Source organism: Sarcophilus harrisii, chromosome 1 (genome assembly GCF_902635505.1).
Source record: "Sarcophilus harrisii chromosome 1, mSarHar1.11, whole genome shotgun sequence".
Classification (NCBI taxonomy): Eukaryota; Metazoa; Chordata; class Mammalia; order Dasyuromorphia; family Dasyuridae; genus Sarcophilus; species Sarcophilus harrisii.
The window spans coordinates 363594421-363612602 of NC_045426.1; the positions used below are offsets into that span (position 1 = coordinate 363594421).

The 18182-nt window shown below is 38.2% G+C and overlaps 1 protein-coding gene across 3 annotated transcripts in view; it reads right to left on the minus strand.

Annotated features, from left to right (window-relative positions):
- Positions 1-18182, minus strand: part of CTIF (cap binding complex dependent translation initiation factor) — a 476533-nt gene that overhangs the window by 172811 nt on the left and 285540 nt on the right. The window lies entirely within an intron of this gene.

Consider the following 18182-nt stretch of genomic DNA (forward strand, 5'->3'; position numbering starts at 1 on the left):
AATGAAAACTCCTAAGATTTTTGTGACAATCAATTGAGGCAATAATGGTAAAGTGCTTAGCACAGTTCTTGGCACAAAGTGTTATACAAATGTTAGACATATTTTATTATTATTACTCCTCTTCATATAATTTTGCTGGATTTACTAGCTTTCTCCTAGTCTCATCTCTGTGTATCTGCCCAAGTCACCATCTCCTGTGCCTGGGACAAATTTCATTTACATTTTTGCCTTTTAGAATCTTCATATTCCTTCAAATATTGGTTCTAGTGCTACCTCTTCTATGAAACCTTCCCAGGTCCCTTCTCACTTTCAGTTATTAGTTCTCTGTCCATAAAGTGTACTTATATTTACTTATCTATATACATACCATGTCCCTCTGGGAGAACATAAGCATCTTGAGAGCAGGGAAGGACTCTGTTGCTTTTGTCCATTTTCCTAATGCCTTATCTTCAGTACCTGACATATAGCAGCACTTATCAGTCACAAAGCCCACCATTTTGTATTCTCTCCATCACATCCACAGAGTTCTGCCTGGAATAGCATTTAAGAGTCTGAGGATCATGAAGAGTGAGAGAGGGCCAAACCTACTGAGGAAGCTGTTCCTCCTCTTTCTCCTTTCTTAACAAAGCTCTAGGTGAGAAAGAGCCCCCTTGACTCAGCCCGCCCCATCCTTCAGCTTCACTTACCATCCCCACATTATTTGCCCATTGGCTGGTTGGCTGTAATCAATGAATGACAGTTTCCAAATCCTGTGCTGAGCTTGCTTAAAAAGAACTCAATATAGGTCAGTCCAAATTGCAGCTTCCAGCTGCCTCTCTTTTGGCCTTTGCTGCTGCCTGGTGGGTAATCTTAATCATGGATTATGGAGATGAATTAAAAAAAAAATTCCAGGGTGGGGGAAATGGAGGAGATATTTTAGTGAGAACAGGGGAGTACTGTAACCTGGGAATGCTCCTGAGGCCTGGGAGCACTAAGGATCCAAAGAAGGGGCTACCAACAGCCTCCAAGCCCTAATTTGTGAGTTTTCCTGATAGCTTTAAAAGCTCCTTTATTTCCAACAGGATGACTGCATAAGCAAGGGGCACCACTTGTTTCCAGAATATAATTAAATTGTCACCAGAATGCTACTTGCTGACAGGTTTCCAGAGGACAGATTGTTTTTGCAATACTTTCCGGTTCTAAATGTCTGTGATTTTAGGATTCTTGGTGACAGGAGAAACACTGGGCTGCAAGCCTGGGGACATGGGTTCCAGCTCTGCTGTTAACTCATTGTGACCTTAGTGAAAAGCACAATCTTTCTGAGATCTAGAAATTTCTTCATTTAGAAAACCAGAGGATTGAACTAAATGATTTCCAGCTTAAACTTTCTGCGATTCCACAAATGGGATATTTCTGTGGTGGGTACGAATCCTTTGCCAGAGGTAAAAATGCAAATTCTACCAAAAGCAGTAACCTATTGCTCCTCAAGTTTTTGTTTTGATGGAAAGGGGGAAGGAAATGGAAAATCCTACATTCACATAATTGCTTTCCTTCCTTCTCCTTGTTAGATTAAATGGAATATTTGTTTCTTGGCTTCTTGAAACAAAGATAAGATAAATGTTAAATTGAATGGTTATACAATAGTTCTCATAGAAGTGAACCCAGAAAGTTAGTTCAGAAATTTGACATAGTTAAAGTATCCCTGGTGGGTCAGGCACATGGACTGGCATATCAGGACTAGAACTCAGGTAAAAGTTGGAAAGGATGAGTAATAGCAAATCTGGAAGGGATAAGGTCTAGGGGAATATCTAAAAGCTTGAGGTCACCGTGGGCCAGTGAACCAATGAACCAAAAAGAGGCAAGTAAGTAGGGTAGTAGAACCACATAAGACCCCTCCAGAGACATGTGGACGAAAGGTTCTCTCAGGAAGTCACTTGTAGTCTACCCGTAATAGTAGGAACCAGGGTGTGGCCAACCTTGGGCCTGAAGGCTTAAGAGCTTCCATGCCAACAGTTCACTTGACACTTAAGTCCCATTTCCCCTTCAGAAAGAAAAAGTTGGATTTAAATCCTTTCATTCATGTAAGTACTTGGTGACCTCTTCAAGTTCCATCTATCCATCCACCCAAAGCCTGGAGGGCTGGCCAAATGAAACTCTGAGAGAGGTTTTAAAAATAACAAGAATCCTAGCCATCCTCAGTGCTTAAGCTGGGCTTGGACCTCAAAAGGAAGCAAAGGAAGAGCTTCATTGTGCCAAAGGGCCTTGCTGGCCTCCCTATACAGTGTACAAGAAAGAGGTTCCAAAGAGACGTTGTTGATAGTTATATTTAAGATGCTGCTTGGCTAAAAAACTGTAATATAATTTGTTGTCTCACCTCTTTTCCCTCAATCCTGAGGAGAAAAGTGGTGAGAGAATAATCATATCCTAGAGGTGAGAGGAATCACAGAGGTCATTTAATTCAACTCTGTTGGACTCTTTGACAGATGAGATGATTCAGGCTCCAGAAAGCAAAGCCACTAACTAGCTCAATGAGTCAGGAGTGGGAACTGGATCAATAATAATAATCATTATAATACTTTGCATTTTTACAGTGCTTTTTATTTTCCAAAGTGATTCCATATCCCCATCATCACATTTGAGCCTTGTAATAAGCCTACAGGGTAAATAAAACTAGGATCATCAGAAGATCATAGATTTAGATTCTATTAATTCTATTAATTCCATCCTGTCCATAGCCCTACATTTTTTCTTGTTACCAGTCATTTTGAATTATATCTTACTTTTCATAAACCCACTGGGGATATTCTTGGCAAAGATACAGAAGTGATTTACTACTTCCTTCTCCAATCATTTTATAGATGAGGAAACTGAGGCAAAAAGCATTAAGTAACTTGCCCAGAGTCACACACTAGAAAGTTTGGAAGTCAGATCTTTCTGTGCCCAATCCAAGCTCTATCCATTGTACCATCTAGTTGCCACCCCCATGATTTATAAATGAGCCTGAAAACTGGGTTCAGGATTTGACTACATGCCTTTCTGACCCCCTAAATCTGGTGCTCTGGCTGTCACTCCATGCTGTTTCTGAACTATATCTGGCATACAAGGAAAATAAATCCCAGAAAGCAACTATTTGGGTGTCATCTCAAGACAGCCCTAAGGTAAAGAAAAGGGAGGGAATGTCCCATGGAGGCAACTAAGTAGTATAATGGATAAAGTGCCAAATTTGAGTCAGGAAAACCTGAGTTTGAATTCTTAGCTCAGACACTTATTAGTTATGTGATCCTGGGCTAGTCATTTATATTCTCTCAGTTTCACTTTCCTCATCTGTAAAATGGGGGCAATATTTGCATGTACTTCTCAGGGTTGTTATTAGGATCAAATGAGAACACACAAAATGCTCTGCAAACTTTAAATACCTTAAAAATATTTAAGCACTACAACTATTACCTACTACTACCACTACTACTGCTACTAATCCGTGGCTAGGTACTACCTATCTTGGTATAACATGTCCATGTTTTTTCTACTTCTCGATTACACATTTATATTTTTTGTTAGTTTCCTCTTGGTTATTTATTCAAATTCCTTTGGAAAACCCCCAACTTCACCTTCAGTTGAGTTAAGGGGAAAGGAATCTTAGATATCACTTAGATAAAGAGAACTAGGAAAGTGAGATTATCTTTAGAGGTGAGGTGTCCCTGGGACAATTCAAGTGCCGTTCAGAGGGAGGTGGAAAAGTTGGGGATTGAAGCTAGGGACTAGAGCCAGAAGTCACTATTTTAGTATACTAAACAATTGGCCTATAACCTATTTCCAAACTTTTATTATCTTTTCCCACACCTCTCTCACCAGTCTCTCCCAACTTGGGTGGTAAGTGGTTCACTTTAAAAAGGTAGATTTTAGAAAAGTCCAGGGACCCTTTTAGAACCTAAAAAAGTTTTCTAGTTCCTGTGGCAAGTCCCTTCCCATGTCAGAGATATTTCTACACTTGGCCTAATGACACCGAGGGGCTCATAGAGTGCAGAAGGAGAAAGCAATGCCATATGACTTTTAAAAGCTCTATTTTAAAACTTTTAAACACATCTCTTTATGATGTCAAACATAACACTCTAGAAGCTGTACCAGGTGGGCATTATGGGAGTCTACCAAACTACTTAATGAGAATATCTGAAAAACACTCAGTGGTACCTTGGAAAACTTTAAGAATGTCAGGATCTGAGATCAGATTTGAACTGAATCAACAAGTATTTTGCTAGGTGCCTGTGTAGAGGACTATCTTCCTTACAGGGTTGTGGTGAGGATCAAATGAAATAATATTTGTGAAGTGCTTAGTTAAATATCTGGCCTACTGCAGGTACTTAATAATGCTTATTCTACATAGGTTTGAAGGCCTATTTTATAGGCCATTTTATAATTAGGGAAACTGAGGTGCAGAGAGGTTAAATGAATTAGTCACATTGGTTACTAAGTGTCAGAAGCAGGATCTGAACATATGATTCTCTACCCTCAAGGGATTTACAGCTTAGTCAGAGGAAGGATTAGGGAAGAGATTAAGACAAGTATATACAGAACATTATAGTAAAATGTATAATGTGACAGATGCCATAATTGAGACATAAAGTCCTTTGGGGGTGCAGAGGAGGGAAAAATCACTTTTGGATTGGGCTCTTTAGGAAGGCTTCATAGAGGAAGTGACAATTTAGCTGGGCCATGATAAATCAACAGAATTTTGGCAGGTATAGTAATCACTGGGAAAATAGCAATTAGGAATAAGAGGAGAAGAGATATCTAGAATACAAGGGGAAAACTAACTGTTAACCAACTATGGGACTCTGGATAAATCGGTTTGTTCTCTGGATCTCTTTCCTCCTTTGGAATAAGGCAGCTGGACTGCATTATTTTTCAGGTCTCTTCCAATCTTAATGTCTACAACTTTGTGTTCTCAGAAACAAGACACCCCAGGTGATGAAGGAGGGTTGTTGACTTCATGACCCAAAGGGAAAATGAAAGAACACTTGGCCCTGGGTCCTGTTTTTGACATTTATTAAGTATGTGAATATTGAGAAGTTAACTCACTTAACCTTGCTGGGCTTCAATTTTCTCATCTCACAGGGGTGTTGGGAGGAGGGCTTTATAAAACATGGTAATAATGACTTCCATTTATATGTAAATATATGTATATATACACATATTATCCCCCTTCTCTAACTTAAAAACTTAAAATGTGATTTTCTTACAACAAATCTGTGAGACAGACAAAACTCAGTTGTAGAAATAAGGAAATGGGCTTAAAACAAAACATTTTGCCTAAGCTATATGGCAAGGATTAGAACCTAGGTGGTCTGCCCTTAAACCCAGTGCTCATTTTACTAGGTGCCTCTCCCCATTTATTTTTTCCTGCAAATGTAAATGTTAGTTATCATAGGGATTGCATAAAGCATGGCTGAGTGAGGCCATACAAATGGGTTCATTCTCCACGCATGCCTTTTGTAGCTTTCATTAGTCTAGTTCTAATATCCTTCGTCTGCTTGACCCCATGTATAAGATGTATGATTAATTAAGCACACTAACTGAAGTTCTTTTAAATTACTGCTGGCCCTCTGACATTAGCTTTTGTGGGAAAGTAGCTTGGTGTTCCATTGTGACTAATTCTCACTGTGTCACATCTTCAACCAAAGGATTTGGAGAACTCTGAATCCATCCTCAAAACTATTAGGTAACAATGTTTTTTAATGGCCTGGAATAAATTGACCTACAAAATAATAATAGCTAATATTTATATAGTGCCTACTAGGTGCCAGATACAATTATTATCTTAATTGATCCTCACAACAACTCCGGAAATAAGTGCTATTATTGCATAGATAAGGATACCAAGGTGGGGAAGTTAAGTGATTTGCCCAAAATCATACAGCTAGTATGGGAAGCCAGACTTGAACTCAGATTTTTCTGGCTCTAAGCCTGGCACTCAATCGACTGTACCACTTAGCTTCCTAACAAACCATGGTCTCCCATAACACTTATTAGTAATGAGACTATGATTTTTGGGTCTGGTCCACAATAGTGACTTTCTTTGAGTCTTCTCTATTTCTTCTGGTACACTAGTGGTCCTTCACAGATAAACAAAACAATATCTGAATTAATGGAGAAAGTCAACTGTGTTATTATGCCTATGTAATTATTAAATGAGAAGTTAGGAGAAATGGGATCTAGCCCTGGTTTGGCCATCAATTCACTGCATGAAATAATTTTACCTCTCTATACCCGTTTTCTTCCCTGAAAAAGAAAATGCATACAGCTATTTTTTCTATCATGGTTCTTAAGTGCAAATATAATTAGGGGGAGGGGCAGGTATAGGGTAAAGGGAACCAGATCTGGAATGAGGAAACCTGGGTTTGAATTCTTATTCTGATGCTTTATATTTTTACATGAGTTCACTTGGTCTCAGTTACCTTAGTTTTCTCATTTGTGAAATGTAGGGGGTGGATGAGGGGATCTTTAAGATCCTTTTCAGGTCTAAATCCAATGGCTTACAGGATTTAGAGAACAGATGTGAAAATGCCTTAAAAAAATAAAATGTAATTATCCCTCTTTGGAAAGGGACAGACTAAACTCGTCTTCAAAATGACCTCCTCTAAGTACAAAACAGAACTGATGATAATCAATCAACAAGTATTCATTAATTCATCATGTTTGAGGGAGGCCCTTTCCTAGGAACTAGGAACTATAGAGACCAATAATGAGAAAATCCTTGTCTCAGTGAGTTTACATATTCAAAATAACAATGATTTTTGAGTAGCATGGACAAGTAGAAATCAGCAAAAAAATCTTGGAAGAAATGATATGCACCAACACCATGTTTCTTCCACAATCAGTCTTCCTAATTACTACTTATTGTCTACCAATGTATCAGATGATGAGGGGTGGGAATCAAGAATAAAAGAATATATGAATTTTTAATGGGATTTGGGAAATTACCATTAGTGATTCATTTTCTTGAGTTCAAATTTGGCCTCAGACATTTAATAGCTGTGGACTCTGGGCAAGTCACTTAACCCTGTTTTCCTCAGTTTACTTATCTGTAAGATGAGCTAGAGAAGAAAATGGTTAAACCATTCAAGAATCTTTGCCAAGAAAACCTCAAATGGGGTCCTGTTGGACATGATTAAAATGACTGAACAACAACAACCAATCAAAGAAAGTTGGGCCAGAATCCTTCTGATGTCCTTCCAACTAACACTGAAGGAATACTGAAGATTGTCCCCTCCTTCCTCCCATTTCTAAAGTTCATTCTGGGAGAAGTGTTAGTGTTGGAACCAGACAGAAAAAGAGGAAAAAAATCATGTATCCGAAAACCAACAGCTTGGGGCAGGGCTAACAGAGAGACTTAGAGATGCTGAGGGGCTGCAAGGGGATGATGGTAAATGTGTGGTTAATCATAGAAAGCTGCTAAAGGAAATAAGCTTAGGGACAGATTAGGAAAGAGGGGAGTTAATTCCTTGGTTAAAAAAAGAATCCCCTTGATAAGTGTGAGACTTGGGTGGAGCTCCCCTCACAGACCCTCTCCCTAGGCTGTTCCTTTGGAAAAGAGGGGGTGGAGGCCATCCAGAGGGTACAGCTCTCTTCAGGTAGTTCCTGCTGGGACCAGACCCAGCAGCACCTCCTGGTTCCCCAGTCATTTTTGTGCACTACTCTGTGTATCAGAGGCCAGCAGGAATGAGCTATAAGCTGTGGTTCCATCAATCCATCAAAAAGCTGCTGCCCTGGATGACCTCGATTTCCCTTTGACAGCTGTTAATAGTCACTGCCAGCTCAGGGGAGGCCTTAAATAGGCTGGAAATGATGGCTTTGGGAGGAAGGGTGGGGCATGCATATGGAGGCCCTGATTTACTGATGTGGTTCCATCTTTCATCCTTCTTTGATTTTTTTTCCTTCCGCTTTGCATCAGTAGGTAGGTTGCCTGGACTCAAGTCCTTGAAGGACAGAATGACTTATAAAACATTTATTAAGCACTTATTGTGCGCCTGCTGCACACTGTGCTAAGTGCTGGGGATATAAATACAAGGTAGCAATAGAGTTCCTGCCCTCAAGGACTCACATTTGAATGGGGAAAGATCACACATGATGGGGAACTAAGGTGGGAGAAAGGGTGAAGAAAGGGCAAATGCTCAGTAATATGGTGTGAAAGTCACCCAGGATTGATGGGTTCTAAGAAAAATAAGGGGAAAACTCTTCCGTCAGAGCCCAGGATGCTTCCAGGTTCAAAGGGTGAGATTCCAGTGAGAGGGAATGTTTAGAATAATGGCTAGAGGTCAGGTGGCAGAGTCTAGAAATAGCTCATCAGGTCCATATTTTTCTTTTGCTTTCTAGATACTTTACATTCTCCTCCTCTCTTCCCATTAACTTTTCTTCTATTCTTTCCCAAATGATCTAGTTAGTCTGGCCTGTCTCACTATCTTCCCACACACATCATGCTCAACCCCATCACTATACCTTTGTCCATGCTGTTCCTTCTGCATGGAACAGCCCTCCTTCTTTTGTATTTATTCTGTCCTTTCCTGATAAAATCCCATCTCCTCTAGGAAGCCTTTGCTGACTCCTCCAAAGCCTTGATGATCTTTCCCTTCTTTGAACCACTCTGGCATTTACAGTTTTGGGGTCCTACTATTTGAAGCATAGGAAAACTCATACAATCAGTTGTTACTTTGCTGCCCTAACTTCTCTATATCTTTGCAGAGATGGGCACAGGGCAGGTGTTTAAGAACCATTTACCCATTGTTGAAGACAATCCCTCCATGCCGCCTATAACTGGGGTACATATGCTCACTCCCTGCTCTTCCCTTGGGGTGTCACAGGCAGGGAAGGGAAAGATGGGAGAGGAGATGAGGTAAAGTCTAAAAAATGCTTTGGACTCCTTAGAAAATACTAGTTTTCCTCATGTGTGGAAGCAAACCTGAGCAGTTTTAATACCCATAATAATAAATAGGATGCAGGCTAATCCAAATTAATCCTGGAATGAGAGTGATTTTTAAAGTTGTTCATCTGACACTGTCAATTGCTCTTTCATAATGGCATGTTTGACCGTGAGATCTGACATATATGAAGGTGGAAACTGAATGAAGGTTCAGACAGGGAAAAGGGCTCAAAGATGAAAATAGTGAGATCTTGGGATCTTTTCTCCACAGATCTTTGCATCCTTTTGTCTTTCTTTGAATGGCCTCAGTTTTCTATATAAACTCTGGGCTCACCAAACTTGGGTTTCCCAACTCCTAGTCCAACTAAAAGTGAAATCTGCCAAGAATATTCTGAGTGTCAGCTTCAGATGTAGAAAAGTTGAGGAAAATCCAGTTCTAAGATATGATCTGAAGGATTTTGGATCCTCACATGTCCCCAATAGCCTCTGCCTTCTGCCACTACCCAATTTCTACAGTCACTCATTTGGAAGACAAAGGCAAGGATCCAGACTTCAGGCAACAATAGAATAATGGAAGAAAGTACTAAAAATTGACTTATAACATCTGGATTCAGATCTTAGCTCAGCCACTTACTAAAAGTATGAAAATCAACATACTTTTTTCAGGTTTTTTAGGCTCTAAACCCAAAGTTTCTACAAAAGGTTAAGAACATCCAAAGGAAGGCAGAATGATGTGAAAGGAGTCAGAGAGGGATTCTGGGGTCTCACTACTTTCCTCTTTTAGTAGACTCTGGCTTGCTTTCTGGAAATAATTATCAACTAGAAATGTGTCAGGTACAGTGGTCTATGTATCCCTCCCTTCCCCACCTGCCTGAAATAATCATGTTTACACTATCAATCCCATGGTATTTTAAAAACATTCAACTTAAGTTTACAATTCTGAATTCTCTCCCTTCACCATCCATGGAAAAGCCAAGAAAATAAAACTCATTACAAGCATGTATAGTCATGCAAAAATCAATGTCCAAATTAGTCATTTCCAAAAAAAGAAGGCAAAATAAAGAAGAAAATATCCTTCAACCAGCCCCTTAAGACCACAAGATCTCTATCTGGAGAAGATAATATGTTTTGTCATGACTCCTTTGGAATGATGTTGAGTCATTGTCTTGATTATGATTATTTATATTAAGTCTTTCAAGTTTGGTTATCTTTACAATATTGCTCTTATTATAGAAATTGCTCTTCTGATTCTGCTTACTTCATTTAGTATTAATTCATACAAGTCTTCCCAGGTTTTCAGAAACCATCTCTTTTATAATTTCTTATAGCACAAAAGCCTTATTCATATATTGTAATTGTTCAGCCATTTTCCAACTGATGACCACCCTGTCAGATTCTAAATCTTTGCTATCACTGAAAGATTCATATATGTTTCATTTCCCTCTTTCTTTGATCTTTTTGGAAATAAACCTAACAGTGGTATAGCTAGGTCAAAGGCTCAGCTCTTAGTATGGACATTTTAGTAGAATTTTGGGCTTAGTTCCAAATTGCTTTCCAGAATGGATAGATTTGTTTACTGTTACACCAACAGTACGTTAGCGTCCCTATTTTTCCTCATCCCCTTCAGTATTTGTCATTTTTGTATTTTGTTAAGCATAGTCAATCTGATGGATGTGAAGTAGGACATCAGAGATGTTTTATTTTGCATTTCTCTAGTAATTAGTGATTTAGAGAATTTTTTTCATATGGTTATTGATGGCTTGGATCTCTCCCTCTGAAAACTGACTATTTATATTCTTTTATCTTTTATCAAGGTGGCTCAATAGAGAGAGCCCTGGGTCATGAGTCAGGAAAATTTCAGTTTGAATTTGACTTGACATTCACTTGGCAACTCCTTTATTTGCTTCACTTTTTTAATCTGTGAAATGGGGATATTAATAGCACCTACCTACCAGGGTTGTTGTCAGGATTAATGAAATAATATTTGTAAATATTTTAACATAGTGTCTGGCACTTATTAAGTCCCATACAAATATTAACTATTACTATGATCTTATTCTTGTATATTTAACTTAATTTCTTATATATCTTAGAAATGAGACCTGAATCAATGAAACTTGCTACAAAAATCGCCCCCCCCCCCCCCCCGCCAATTTCTTGATTTTCTTCCAATTTGGTTGTAGTGATTTTGTTGAAGGAAAACCTTTTTATTTTTATATAACCAAAGTTAGCTATTTTATCTCCTGTGAACCTCTCTACCTTTTGTTTGGTTATAAACTCTTCCTCTATTCATAGATGTGACAAGTAATTTCTTTCGTGCTCTACTAATTTGCTTGAATCACCCTTAACATATAAATAATGCATCAATTTGAAGGTTATATTTGTATATAATGTAAAGTGTTGATCTATATCTAGTTTATGCCAGACAATTTTCCAGATTTCCCAATTCTTTTTATTGAATAGTGAGTTCTTGCTTCAGTAGCTAGATCTTTGGATTTACTAAACACTAAGTTACTGTGCTCATTTACTTACATAAATTTTGTACCTTACATGTTCCACTGATCAACCTCTCAATTACATACAATTGCAAATTATCTTGATGATTATAGTTTTGTAGTATAATTTGAGATTTGTTACTGCTAGGTTCTCTTCTTTCCCATTTTTTTTTTCATGGATTACCTTGATATTTCTGACTTTTTGTTCCCCCAGATACATTTTTCTAGTAAAGCAATTCTATGGTAATTTGATTGCTATGACAGAGACTACATAGATTTTTAGTACATTGATTTGATATACCTATGAGCAATAAAATAGCAATAAATATTACTATTTATCACATAATTATTATATAATATTAGGAAGAGAAGATGGGCTGCTCACATGGGTAAACAGTAAGGGATGACAAGTGGACAGCCAGAATGTTCATTGATGTCAGAAGAAAGCAAAGAAAGCCTTTAGCATATGTATTTTATGCTGACCATAGTTGCTTTATCTTTTCTTTTTGCATTGTAATATATAATGTTAGCAATATACAGAAATGCTGAAGATTTGAAATTTTGCTCAAATTGTTAATTATTGAATAGTTTTTTAGTCGACTGAGTAAACCATCATATAATCTTCAAAAAAGTATAATTTTGTTCTTTCTTTCCTATGTTTACTTTTTCAATTTCCTTTTCTGTCTCACTGTTCTAGCTAACATTTCTATAATAACATCCCATATCTAGTATAATGCTTGCCACAGTCAGACACCCTGTACCATGACCCCAACCTAGTGATGTCATTTTGGCTCTTTTTAAGCATGAAAAACAACAACCAGTATAATACTGAATAGTAATAGTGATAATAGATATCCTTGTTTCACGCCTGCTCTTACTGGAAAGGCTTCTAGCTCATTCTCATTACAGATAATGCCTGTTCCTGGTTTTAGATAGATGCCACTTATCATTTTAAAGTAAGGTCCATGTATTCCTGTGCTTTATTGTATTTTTTGTCAAAAGCTTTTTCTGTATCTATTTTTAAAAATCATGCTTTTTGTAGATTTTTGTTATTAATATAGTCAACTTTGTTTATAGTTTTCCTATGTTAACCAGCCTTATATTCTTGGTCATAATGATCCAGCCTGTTCATAATTTATATCTTTAGATATATTTTTGTCTCTTTGTAACATTTTATTTAAAATTTTAACATCAATATGAATTAGGAAACTGGTATACAGTTTTATTTCTCTGTTTTGACTCTCAGTTGTTTAGGTATCAAGACCATATTTGTGTCAGAGATAGAATTTGATAGGTTTCCTTATTTTTTTCAAACAGTTTACATAGTGTTGGAATTAAATGTTTTTTAAATGTCCTATAGAATTCACTTGTAAATCCATCTGGTCCCTCAGAACCTTATAGGATTATTGTGAGGCTCAAATGAAAATAGTACCTGTGAAAGTACTATATGAATGTCAGTTGCCATAGTATTCCATTAGCCGAGTCTGTGAGTGATTTGTCATATTAGCTATTTGCCATCAAATACAACAAAGTAAATAGGGCCTTGAGGGGATAATGTGGAATAAGTCTAGAGCCTGAGAGCTATGGGCAGCAGTTTGGTTGCCTGAAAGAAAAAGAAAATCAAAGAAAAGAAGTAGAAAAGAGGAGAATGAGGATTTGAAAGACAACCTTTACTTTTTTTCTTTTGTAAGTTGATTCTAACTCTTTATTCTTAAAAAAAAAAAAAAAAAAAACCCTCTATGAAATTCAAGAGACTCCTCTTCCCCCCCCCCCCCCCCTTATAAATTTCTCATTGCCTTCTAGTCAAATGTGCCAGCTCAAGACCCTTGGGATATTATCTAAATTCCCACACAGAATCAATTAACAAAACCCAGTCTGCTTGTTCTTTTCAGGCCCTGGTCTTAGGAGGCCTGGCTCTCTGGAGAACCAGAAACCATTCCCTCTATGTGGTGGGGATATGCCCACCTAACTCCTGAATGATTCATTCTCTCCTGGCCTGATTTCAATGAGCTCTCCTGGGATGTGTGTGTGTGTGTGTGTGTGTGTATATGTACTAGAAACAGATCTTGATCTTTGTCCCTCCTGAGTCAGATATAACCTAGGGCTCCTGAAGGGCTGGAGAGGAACCCAGAGAAATTGAGGCAAATGATCATCCACAACATCAGACACCAGAAAAGCAATGGCAGCAGGCAGAACTGATTTGGGTCAAACTGTGAAGCTGTTTGCCTCTGCTACTCTCCCTTCTCCCTTTTACTCCTTACCCCATGCCATTCCAGAAGAAAGAGGTACACAGAGGTGACAATAATTTAGTACTTTAGGCTCTTCCAGGAAGGGGGCAATGCTCAACTTGAAGAAGTGCATTCTTATTGGTGAAATATCAGGCAAAAGAGCATGGGAGCTGAAAGGGGCAGGGAAGAGGAAAGCTTTTTGGGTGGCTTTTAAATTAGACAGCATAGGTACTGTCTTGCCATACCAGCACTTGCTTTGTCCACTAGAAGCAAAAGACAAATTAGAGTAGCAGGGACAACATGGGTAGGCTGCTCGGTTCAATCAATCATTGCAAACATTCCTGTCCATGCTTCTTTCTGGTGGGAAATAATCCTGTCCTTCCTTTTTTGCAGCATGTGTGGGATGTTCCTAAGGTCGTGTTCATGCAGTGTACTACTGGGATAAATTTAGGTGAAAGCCCAGGGAATAGCAGGATTAGGAAGGCTGAAGAAGATCCTGAATGAGAAGTGTTGTGTGCTAGAAAGGCACTGTGGAAAGGCAAGGTCGAGTGGGAGCAAAAGGAGACTCTTTCCAGACAGAGGACACATTGCACCTTTTGTTTTCTCCTCCAGGCTCTGGGCCCAACTCAGAATGGTTTCAGAGCAGTGTTTTTCCAAGTTGGGGGTGGGTAACCCCTAAGACAGTGGAAGAAGCAGAAATGGGGATGGGGCAACTACTTAATACAATCAACCCAATACTTACCTACATTTCTTTTATTTCTTTTGAACTTCCCTCCAAATTTTTAAAGCCTCACTAATGATGTTCCCCATGCTGAACTTTACTCTGGTAAATACTCAAAGAGAAGAAAAAAATGATAAGACACAAAATAGGGTGAACTCTCTCTTTGGTTCACTTGCCACTCATTCTTTTTTTACTTTTCCACTTCCCAGGAGATTTTCCTAGTCCCTCTATCTTACTCTCTTCTCCCACAGAACTACATGTTTCCCAATAATTATTTATTTGTTCTATCCACCTGGGTCTGCTCTTTGTGGACAACAATGTAAAATAATTAGTGAATAAGATATACCACGTCGATGTGCCAAAAAATGGATTGTCTCTTCCAGCAGAACAGACTTCAGCCAATTTAAATCTATAGCACCTCAATAAGGTCTAAGAGAAATGTAGGTATGAAATTGGGAAGCAGAATGGAAAGGCAATAGAAAGGGCACTGGACTGTAGTTAAAGAATCTATGTTAAAATTCTTTTTGTGCCATTTACTAGACGGCAAACTTGATGGATGGACAAATCATAAAACCTGCTCCATACTCTTCCTTTCCTTATTTGTTTCTGTCCTCAAGAAGCTTATGTTCTAATGGATAAGACATGAATTATGTAAAATAAATATATATAAAAGACATACAAAAAAGATGGAAGGTAACCCCAGGTAAAAATGGCAGATAGAAGCCAGTGTGAACGGGAAGTTAAGTAGCAGAATCTGAAGCTGTGATAAGCTACTCATTTCACTGAGAAAATAGGGAGTGAGATGGAAGACACCAAGTAGTAGAGGCAATCAAGGCTTAGAGCTTCCAGCATATTGGCTGATCCTTCTCTCATCTTTTTCCTATCTCTCCTTCTGCATAGAGTGGTACAGAGCAAGCAAGAATGCCAACTTGAGTACTGAAATGTGTCCAGTACAGCTTTTCTGCGTGGTGTCTCTAGCATCTGATTCTGGTGTCTGAAGAATAGGGCATTGGGCATCCTAACATAGTGATACATCAATGTGAAATCATTTGGGTTTTATTATTCCTAATCAAGAGAACAGTCAAGAGACAGAACTGGATTTAGAGAATGGTTACTGCTTATTAGTTGTAGGATTTTGAACAAATGACTTCTCTGAATTTTAACTTCATTATATATGAAATGGAGAACACTGAGTTTTAGATCCCAGAGTTCCCAGGGGCCTCAAAGGTCTGATTAATAATCTTTCTGACAATTTCCTGATGAGTGGCTGTTAGGTACTTAGCCCAGTCCCTGGCACTTGGTGAATGCTGAAGCAAGGCTTCTAGTCAGGGGAAACCCATTACCTCCTGTGAGATAGGGGGCCTGTTAGATTTTTAGGTAGAGCTAATTGTTAGGATATTTCCCCTCATATTTTGCCTAAATTTTCCTTTCTTTAAGTCCCACCTACTACTACTACTACTACTACTTCCCTTTCCAAAACCAACATGAAGCAACAGTATGACTAGGCAGTACAAAAATATAATGCTATCCACAGTTTTTTATGAGAGGTAAACTAGGTAACATTTAGACTATTGCTGTCCAGTTCTGAGGGCCACATTTCAGGAAAGATAAAGATAAGTAGGAATATATCCAGAATAGAGTGATTGGGATGATGAGATGAAGGAAGGGAAGAATGAAACAAGCCCTTATTAAGTGCCTACTATGTTTGGAAGTTCTGTACTAAGAGTTTTACAAATATCCAAATATTCTCTCCTTTGAACTTCACAGCTACCCTGGGAACTAGCTGCTATTATGATTTCCTCAGTTGAGGAAACTAAGGCAGGCAGCAGTTGTTTGTCTGGAGTCATACAGGTAAATGTTTGAGATCAGATTAGAGGCAGGGAAACTGAAGGACTGAAGATATTTAATCTGATGTAGAAAAGACTGGCAGAGACATGAAAACTTTTTTCATATATGCTGACACATGGAAGAGGAACAAAACTAATTTTGCTTGACCCCAGAGGGTTGAAAAAAGCAATGGGAAAAACAGCAGAAAGAGATTTAGGCTTGACATAAGGGAATACTTCCTAACAATTAGAGCTACTTAAAAAATGGCAAAATGCTTCTGGATGAGGTGGATTTCCCTTTATTACTGGTCTTTAAGAAGAGACTAGATGGTTGGAGATCACCAACTAGGGACGTGTTATAAAGAATTGGTGAGGAATCGGTTATATTAGATAACGTTTGGGTTCCCTTCCAATTCTTAGATTCTGGATTGTGTAAGTCCCTCACTGCCACCCCAGGTCTCTTTCACATGAACTGCTGTCTAGCTCTACCTCCCTCTTTCTGTAATTTTGGAGCTGATCCTGTGAAACCAAGTCTAGCACTCTACATTCATCCTTATTAAATAAGACCTTATTAATTTGGGCCAACTCATTCTGGTCTTTCAGGTTTATTCTCAGTACTGATTCTTTCATCCAATTGCTTTAGGTCACCTTCTGGCATCCATTTGTAAATGGGATACATTTTTTAAGTTATTATAAAAGGTTTCATGGAAGTGAATGGGGTAAGCAGTGGGAAAGGTAGGAGGGTCTCTAACAAACCAGCCATCTCTAATTCACTAAGATGACTGCTGAGATTTACTCTTTCTCTTTTACTAAGTCCCTTGGAAGCTGTCCTTAGCAGTAGTGCTGAAGAAAGCTGGTGCCTGGCTCATTTCTTTCACCTGAAGTAATAAAGGAACCTATATCAGTCTATATATAATGCAATTCTTTGTCCCTTTATGTAGAGGAATAAACAATCAGATCAACAAATTTCATCAACTATAAAATGAAGATAATGATAGCATCTACTTCCCAAGGCTGTTGTGAGGATCAAATGGAATAATATTTATAAAAGCACTTAGTGTAGTTTCTGGCACATAGTAATAAGTGATGTATTATGCCAATATTGTGATTATATAAAGGAATGTTATAAACCTAAAAAAGCCTTTGCAATGAACATGAAGTACCACATAATTCAAAAACACTTATTACATTATCATCTTCATCATCACCTTAGTCATTATCATCGTCACCCTCACTTATTCTTCCTTCCCAAGTCATCTCCTTATTACGATTTACCTTAGTCCTAAGAAAGAAAGTTAGTCTAAACTTGAGTTATGAGTGAGTTCTCTCTGCCTGCAACTATTATGTAAGGAAGAGAGACACATTAGCGGATAGCCTTGTACTCTGGAAGTTCCAGATTCTAACTATATTTGGTTGTGAATTTGTCCAGATTTAAGGAAGAACCCTGATTGTTGTTCTTTCAGGATCTTGGACTGTCTCTCATGACAATATTGTTTAACTGGATCCTTCATTTCCTAGGATCCTCTCTCAGCTGGTTCATTCATTCCAAGTCATTTACTAAGAATTTGCTATCTATTATAGACTCAGTCCTGCCTGTATTGGGCATCATGGGAGATAGCAAGATGCATAAGAAACAGCTGCTGTTCACAAATAATTTGCACTTTAGCTGAAGGAGACAAGAGTCATACATCTGGGAAGTCATTCATGCATATAAAAATTAAACCACAGCATCTCAGAAAGACAATACAAGAGACATTAGAAAACAATAAATCATAGATTCTAAAGAAGAACCAGAAACAAATCTTTCTATTCTCATAACTTCTCTCACCACCCAAAAGGATTCATCATTAGAGTGAAACGCATAATTCATAATAATGTGAATATAGGCTGCACAAAGTATGTCCTATAATATTTTCCCCCAGTTTACACCTATGTATCTTCCTCCTTCAAAGATATGTAACTGGCCTAAGGCATATGTTATGACCAATCTGATAGTGTGGTATAATGGATAGAGTACTG